Raw genomic sequence first — 8067 nt, forward strand, 5'->3', positions numbered from 1 at the left:
TCTCGGTATGCATGACGAACTTCTATACTTAATGGTTTTCTTTATTTTCTTACTAGCTAGCGTGTCGAGGGCCTCTCTATGTATAGTATGTAGCGTCGACCAAGCACGGACATAAAAGAGGACACCTCTCTCTATTAATTAGCTAGCTAACACAATATATGAAACATCTAAATTAACCCCCCAAACCCCCCCAACCCCCTCCCCCTTTAAAAAAACAAAAACCCCAGCCCCTGAAATGCTGATGCGTGGATGCCTCTTGGTCCCGATTGGTGCCACCAACCGGGACCAAATGCCCTCATGCCTGGGCTCGGCGCACCGGCCACGTGGAGGCCCATCTGTCCCGGTTCGTGCTTGAACCGGGACTAAAGGTCTAGGGCATTAGTAACGACCCTTTAGTCCCGGTTCAAGAACCGGGACAAAAGGCCCTAACCAACCGGGACGAATGGGTTTTTTTCTACTAGTGAGGGAGGATCATTCCTTTGTTGCTTGGACAAGAATTCACTGTTGCGTTGTTTGAAGTTGATTCACCGTTGCTCTCATCTGCAGTATCTGATGGACATATTGAAGGGATTATTTTTAAATCCATTATATTGCATATCATACTCCCTCCGTCCGAAAATACTTGTCGGAGGAATGGATGTATCTAGACGTAATTTAATTCTAGATACATTCGTTTTTATGCATTTCTTCGACAAGTATTTCCGGACGGAGGGAGTATTTTGATTGATGAATGTAAAAACAAGTGCTTTACCGAGTATTGTTGTATTGTTATGCCCTCCTGATGTTTCTTCCAGAATTTCACCAGTTAAATTAGCCTGTTTTATCTTCATTGTTTCCTCAGATATTGTTTGCTGACTGCTGTCAAATGCTGCAGAGCAACATGTATAAGATTAAAAATAGACCTCCAATTGTAAGGACCCTTTCTATTGGCATTCTAATTACAAGTTATTTGTAACTCACGTTTGAGAAATGTGAGGCAGATGGTGTAGAGGGCATTGAATAGAAGCACATATCCGAGCAGTGCACCAACACCAATCCAGTACCATTTTGCCTCAGTAAACATTCCACGAGATTCCAGAACTAGTCTTCCAAGTGGTTCTCTGAAACCAGGGACTGTCTGTAATATAGCAGTATCAATATGATTTAGTCTACCATTTTCAGTTAAATGATTATTTACCCTTTTCTGAATAATTTATGAACTCCTTACCTTATTCCAGCTGCCACCTAGGAATTCATTTACTGATATGGCATTTTGTGCATACATCAGTGGTGATATCCAATACCCCCATATCCACCATTTCTTCACATTCTCTATTAAAAACATAGAGCAACAGTTTAATTTGCAATTCTCATACAAAGCATCACATTTAATGTGCCAATAGCAACTGCACTTAGGCAATTTGCTCGAAGCATTCTTAGCTCGCTATCTCAACCATGGTGTTTAGGCTGGTATCATTGCATACCTCTTGACAGGACGAATCCGCCTGTAAGCATACAGATTAGTAAGAAGAATGAACCAATGGTGTTCGCAACAATCTGATTCCTTGCAAGACCAGCAATGAAGCGGAAGAGGCCAGATGCCGTCTCACTCATTACTAAGAGGAGCAGGAACTGTCTAAAAAGTCTGCAGTAATTCATTACTTCTGTTAGCTTCTGCAATACATTCATAAAAAAAGTATGGTAGCAGTATTAGCATCCTTACCTCTCTACATTGGGATCAAATCCGATGACGTAATATGTTATGAAGACCCATATTGATGCATTCAGCAAGGAGAGGGGTGTTTTGATGATCCATGATGGCAAGGAATACGTCCATGCTGGAAAGAAAAGGAGATCCCTTTGTTTGAAGAAAACAGGAAGCTTTGCAACAGTTAGGCCCACTTCTGCTAACCCATTGAACATGATCATCACGATCCCAAAGAACAGTGCACCCATGTATATCCCTCCATTTGTTATCGAGTCATGATGCATATTTGTCCGAAGAAAGACCGTCATTGTGATGATTGCCATTAGCGTCAACTGAACAATAAAGAGATATAACATGATGAGATACTTTTAACTTAGAACTTCTGTAGATTATAGTCATCAGTGTGTGATCACTAAGGGAAGCCCGGTGCATGTAGCTCCCGCTTGCGCAGGGTCCGGGGAAGGGTCCGACCACTTTGGGTCTATAGTACGCAGCCTTTCCCTACATTTCTGTAAGAGGCTGTTTCCAGGACTTGAACCCGTGACCTCATGGTCACAAGGCAGCAGCTTTACCACTGCGCCAAGGCTCCCCTTCAGTCTGTGATCACTATGTACTGAAAATAAAATTTAGTTTTTTGGAATCACCTGAGTTGCCTTGAATATATACACAAAGGAGTTTCTTCTCATGAGCAACATCTCTCTGTTGATGTTAGCTTTAAGCAGCTCTTTCATGTTGGCACCATATTTTGATGTTTTCAGGGCAGCAGGATGGCTCCTGCTCTTGTCAAATGGGACAGACAACTCACTTCTTATAGCCTGACCAACATGGAAAGATTGAAATGCCTCTGCAAAGTTCTTCACAGCAACATATCGGTATGTCTCGTCACTGTGTATCCAGTATTGTCTCTGATCTTTCCTTGATGTAACCTGCATACCACATTTCAATTATAGTCAGTCCACTTCAGCACTGTAGCCAATTGTGATCCTACCATTAGAAAATCTGACTTTGGGACAGGGGTTTGTATAAATATGTTTTTTATTTCTCCAAGCATATCAATATGTTGATGATCCGTCTGTTGCATTCGCCATCAAACTTTGCATCAAAACATTCCAAGATATTTCTAGTTTTGTATTCCTTAGGTATTTAAAGATTTCGGGGTTTTATGCAAATGCATAATTACAGATACAATGGAACTCACCTCCTGCAAGAAGTCAGCTACACCTTTTCTCTCGGGACATTTGAAACCCACTGATTCAAAAAACTCAAGCACATGTTCACGGGGGCCATTGTAGACAACCTGACCGTCTGAGAGGAGAATTATATCGTCAAACAATTCATATGTCTCAGGTGCAGGTTGCAGCAAGGAAATAACTGCTGTTCCGCCAAGAATGTGAATAGTTTGCCGGATGGAGTTCACAATCTGGAAGGTAGTCGAACTGTCAAGTCCAGTTGATATTTCGTCCATGAAAAGGGCCCGTCCTGGTGTGACGAGCATCTCAGCTGCAGATAGGATGGATGGGTTAGATACTTAGATCGTATAGGACACATGGTATTTGACTTACTCCCTTGATGAATTACCTGTGGTCACTCTCTTTTTTTGCCCTCCTGATATTCCTCTCAACATGTTATTTCCTACGATTGTGTCGGCGCACATATCCAATCCTAGGATCTTCAGTATTTGAAAAGGAAAAATAAAGAATCAGTAACATAAACACATTTTTGTATTCTATCAGTCCCTTTGAACTTAGGTGGAGAGTTTGCACGCACCTTTAGTATGTGATTCGTGACCACCTCAGCTTTCTGTTCTCCTGTTGCAGCAGCCTATAAACAAAATTAGAGATTAGACGTTGTGTCAAACAAAACAACTAGAGCTTAGCTCAAGGCTTAACGAACTGTCAAGTCCAGTTGATATCTCGTCCATGAAAAGGGCTCGTCCTGGTGTGACGAGCATCTCAGCTACAGAGGGGATGGGTGGTGAGGGATTCCTGGATTAGGGGGTGTCCGGATGGCCGGACTATGACCTTTGGCCGGACTCCCGGACTATGAAGATACAAAATTGAAGACTTCGTCCCGTATCCGGATAGGGACTTTCCTTGGCGTGGAAGGCAAGCTTGGCGATATGATATGAAGATCTCCTCCCGTTGTAATCGACTCTGTGTAACCCTAACCCTCTCTGGTGTCTATATAAACCGGAGAGTTTTAGTCCGTAGGACGGACAACAATCATACCATAGGCTAGATTCTAGGATTTAGCCTCTCTGATCTCGTGGTAGATCAACTCTTGTACTACCCATATCATCAATATTAATCAAGCAGGAGTAGGGTTTTACCTCCACCGAGAGGGCCCGAACCTGGGTAAAAACATCGTGTCCCTTGTCTCCTGTTACCATCCGCCTAGACGCACAATTCGGGACCCCCTACCCGAGATCCGTCGGTTTTGACACCGACATTGGTGCTTTCATTGAGAGTTCCTCTGTGTCGTCACCCACAGGAAGGATGCCGCACCCCGTCTTTAAAGACGGCGCTGTTGCTAAAGGAGCTTTGGCTGTCGGCCAAACTCTTCGGCTAGGCAGGTTTTTGATGACCGCCTGTTCGGCCACCGCGTCGGTGATGACCTCTCGGGCCATCGAAAGCAATCTCCAGATCAGCTCGGAACTCGCCGAGCAGTTAGATCCGATGGAGCTCTCTTCCCTAAACGAGCTCTTGGATCGCATCGCTGCCCTGGGAGTCGCTACAGATTACGGCCAGATGGGGCTTAAACCCGATCAGAGAGAGATCGACTCTCCCCAGGTCACCCACCACGTTGAAGTGGTGGAAGAACAATGCGGCGAATCTTCGCCCATCCTAAGGATCAGATGTGTCCGGATTCCCGACCCCTCCAAGCCGGATATCCGCGGAGGGGAGGATGTCGCCCAAGCCCTGAACCTGAAGTCAGGCAGCAGGTCTGATTCATTGAATAACGTCCAAGAAAACAAGCTTCCGGATTCGGAAATTTCTTGGCCCCTGAATCTTAGATCGGGCGAGGTTCCGGATTTAAATCCACCCGCCCACCCAACTACAAGGGATCTATCCCAAATACGGCAAGAGCCCGGGGAAACAGTACACCACTATTGGGCCAGATTCCTCCTGGTTATAAACAAGATAAAGGACTGCCGTGAGAAGGATGCAATTACATTCTTTTGTAACAACTGCACGGACATCGGAATCCTCAACGCCATAAGTCGTCACGAAATTACACGCTTCGCCGACTTGACATCCATAGTACAAAAGTACTGTGCGACAGAAAGCGTTCGGAAAACCGAAACAAAATTCTGGGACAATCCGGCCCTGAATACAATCCCAGTCCGAAACAAAAGAACGCATTATCGCCAGGCACTTAAGCCAAATAGCAACAAACAAAAACCCTCTATAGGGTATGGGACCGTACTGGAGGGATGGCTCAATGGACCCTGTAAAATCCACAGTTCAGGGGAAGTCGCACCAACTCACAGCCTCAGAGCATGTTGGATACTCCGGCAGGTGGCCAGGAGTGGCGAGGAGCTTCTAACTCCAGAATGCGCAGAGCACCACCCCAGAAACGCCAGTACGGTGTCAACAGTCTTCGAGACTTTCGTATCGAACAATGCGAGGAAGCGAACGCTCCGCAGCCTTGCCGAAGTCTACCAGGTAGCAACAATAAATCCATGGAGTGACACGGCTATTACTTTTAATGCCAGTGACGAACCTAAATTCCGGCCAGCCCGAGCACCAGCTGCATTGGTCCTCAATCCGATAGTGGACGGCTTCTGGCTTACAAAGGTACTCATGGACGATGGCAGCGGATTGAACCTCATCTATGAGGAAACACTGCGAAAAATAGAAATAGACTGGAGCCGCATTGAGCGAAGCAACACAACCTTTGAGGAATAATCCCCAGCCGGGAAGCATGCTGTTCAGGGAAAATCACACTGGACGTGGTGTTCGGCACGCCGGATAATTACAGATCCGAGGAGGTCACATTTCAAGTGGCCCCATTCAGCAGCGGATACCACGCTCTGTTAGGGCGAGAAGCATTCACAATTTTTCAAGCTATACCCCATTACGGGTACCTGAAGCTCAAAATGCCCGGACCCAACGGAATCATCACTCTTGCTAGTGATCCGGACACAGCGCTCCGCACCGAAAACAAGACAGCCGCACTGGCCCTCGAGGCATTATCCGAAGCCCTGGCGGCTGAGGAACTAACTATGTTGCGCTCCACGGTGGACAGGGACGACGTGATACTCGACAAAGATCCAAGTCCACCTCCTTCAAGCCGGCAGACGAAATAGTCAAGTTCCAAGTCCATCCAACAGACACCACAAAAACGGCCTCCATCGGGGCACAACTAAAACCTGATGTAGACGCCGCACTCGGAGAATTCCTACGAGAAAATTGGGACATTTTTGCCTGGCACCCTTCAGACATGCCAGGAATCCCACACAGGCTGGCCGAGCACAGCTGGACATCCTACAAAGGGTTCAAGCCCGTTTAAGCAGACTCTTCAGCGTTTCTCCAAACCCAAGAGACAAGCCATGGGAGAGGAGCTAGCAAAATTACTGGAAGCCGGATTCATCAGAGATATAAAACATCCGGACTGGCTAGCAAACCTGGTGATGGTACCAAAGAAGGACAAATCCTGGCGCCTATGTGTCGATTTCAAAGACCTAAATAAAGCCTGCCCAAAGGATCCCTTCCCCCTCCCCCGAATTGATCAAATCATCGACGCCACTGCAGGACACGATTCATTGTGTTTCCTCGATGCATACTCTGGCTACCACCAAATCAAGATGGCAAAGTCAGACCAAGCCGCAACGGCATTCATCACCCCATACGGCCCATTCTGCTTCAACACGATGCCCTTCGAGCTCAAAAACGCCGGCGCAACATATCAGCGCATGATTCAGACATGTCTGGCCAACCAGATCGGTAAAACAGTTGAAGCATACACTACAGGAATCATCTACTTTGCCATCTGCCACGGCGGACGGCAAAGGCATGGATGGCGGACGGCAAAGGTCTTTGTCGTCCGCCGCGGACGGCAAAAGTGGACGGCAAAGTACGGGACGGCTAAGAGCTACGTTGCCGTCTGCTTTGGGCGGCTGATGGCAAAGGGGCCTTTGCCATCAGCAGCCGACAGCAAAGAATGCAGACGGCAATAAATGCGCTGTTACACCGTTAGGTGGTTAACGGCAAGCCTTTGCCGTCGGCCGCTGACGGAAAACTTCGTAAGGCCTTTGCCGTCAGCCACTGTAGGCAAACTGACCAAATTGGTCAGCCTCCCAGGAAGCACAGTTGCCTGCCACGTGGCCTCTTTGCCATCCGCTGCTGATGGCGAAGAGCCCTTTGCCGTCGGTGGCAGATGGCAAAGAGCCTGCATATTGGCTTTTTTTCCCTGTTTTTTTTAAATCCAACAATTTTCACAGCAAATATATATGACATATATAGATATACTTCACAGGGCTATTTAACAGCACATAAGTTTCATCGTACATACATATATAGCAAGTTGCACATACACATAAGTTGCAACCATTAGGAAGTTGCACATACATATTACAATGCAAAGTTTCATCAAGATAGCAAGTTCCATCGTAGCAAGCTAGAAGAATACTAGAAGAGAATGAAATAAAAAACAAGCACTCCATCATAGCAAGCTAGCTTCCGAGAAGTGAATGAAATCTGCAAAATGGCAAATAAGAAAGTTAGGAAAAGGTGACTAGAAGAAGAAGACTAGAAGAAGAAGCACGCCATCGTTTGTGAGGTAACTTAGGTGAAATGGATCGTTTATGAGCTAACTTAGGTAAAATGCATCATTTTAGAGCTAACGTAGGTAAAATGGATTGTTTATGAGCTAACTAAGCTAATTATGTCGTCCATGGATAGCGTTGGACAATTCGAAAGAATCAAGGTTATAAATATGCAAATGCATGCATATTTATAACTATGACGCTTTCGAACGGGAGACACATATTGGTTACACATACTGATGATTCAAGACACATATATAGCTAGCTATCAAGTTTCATCGGCACGAACACCGGAACAGAGCAAATAATTAATGGGGGAGGAGGACATGTCATTTGTGCTCACTCACGACAGAGCTTGTCAAACGCACGGCGAGGTCGTCGAACACCAAACCTCGCAGCGGTGAAACAACTGCACATTTAAATCAACCCGATCAACATAATTATATATGATGTTTTTCATAACAAAATCGAAAAATATATGACCTAACTAATAATTCACAAATATAAGACCCTGTCGGCCTCGGGGGGTCGAGTGTCGGGGTGTCTGGGTGTCGTGTCGGGGTCGGGGTGTGGTGTCGGGGTCCGGGTGTCGGGGTCAGGGGTCAGGGGGTCG

General features: G+C 46.1%; 1 pseudogene; it reads right to left on the reverse strand.

Moving 5' to 3' along the window:
• LOC119280071 overlaps positions 1-8067 on the reverse strand; it is a 55975-nt pseudogene that overhangs the window by 39379 nt on the left and 8529 nt on the right.

The sequence above is a fragment of the Triticum dicoccoides genome, chromosome 3B (assembly GCF_002162155.2).
Source record: "Triticum dicoccoides isolate Atlit2015 ecotype Zavitan chromosome 3B, WEW_v2.0, whole genome shotgun sequence".
In the NCBI taxonomy this organism is placed as follows: domain Eukaryota; kingdom Viridiplantae; phylum Streptophyta; class Magnoliopsida; order Poales; family Poaceae; genus Triticum; species Triticum dicoccoides.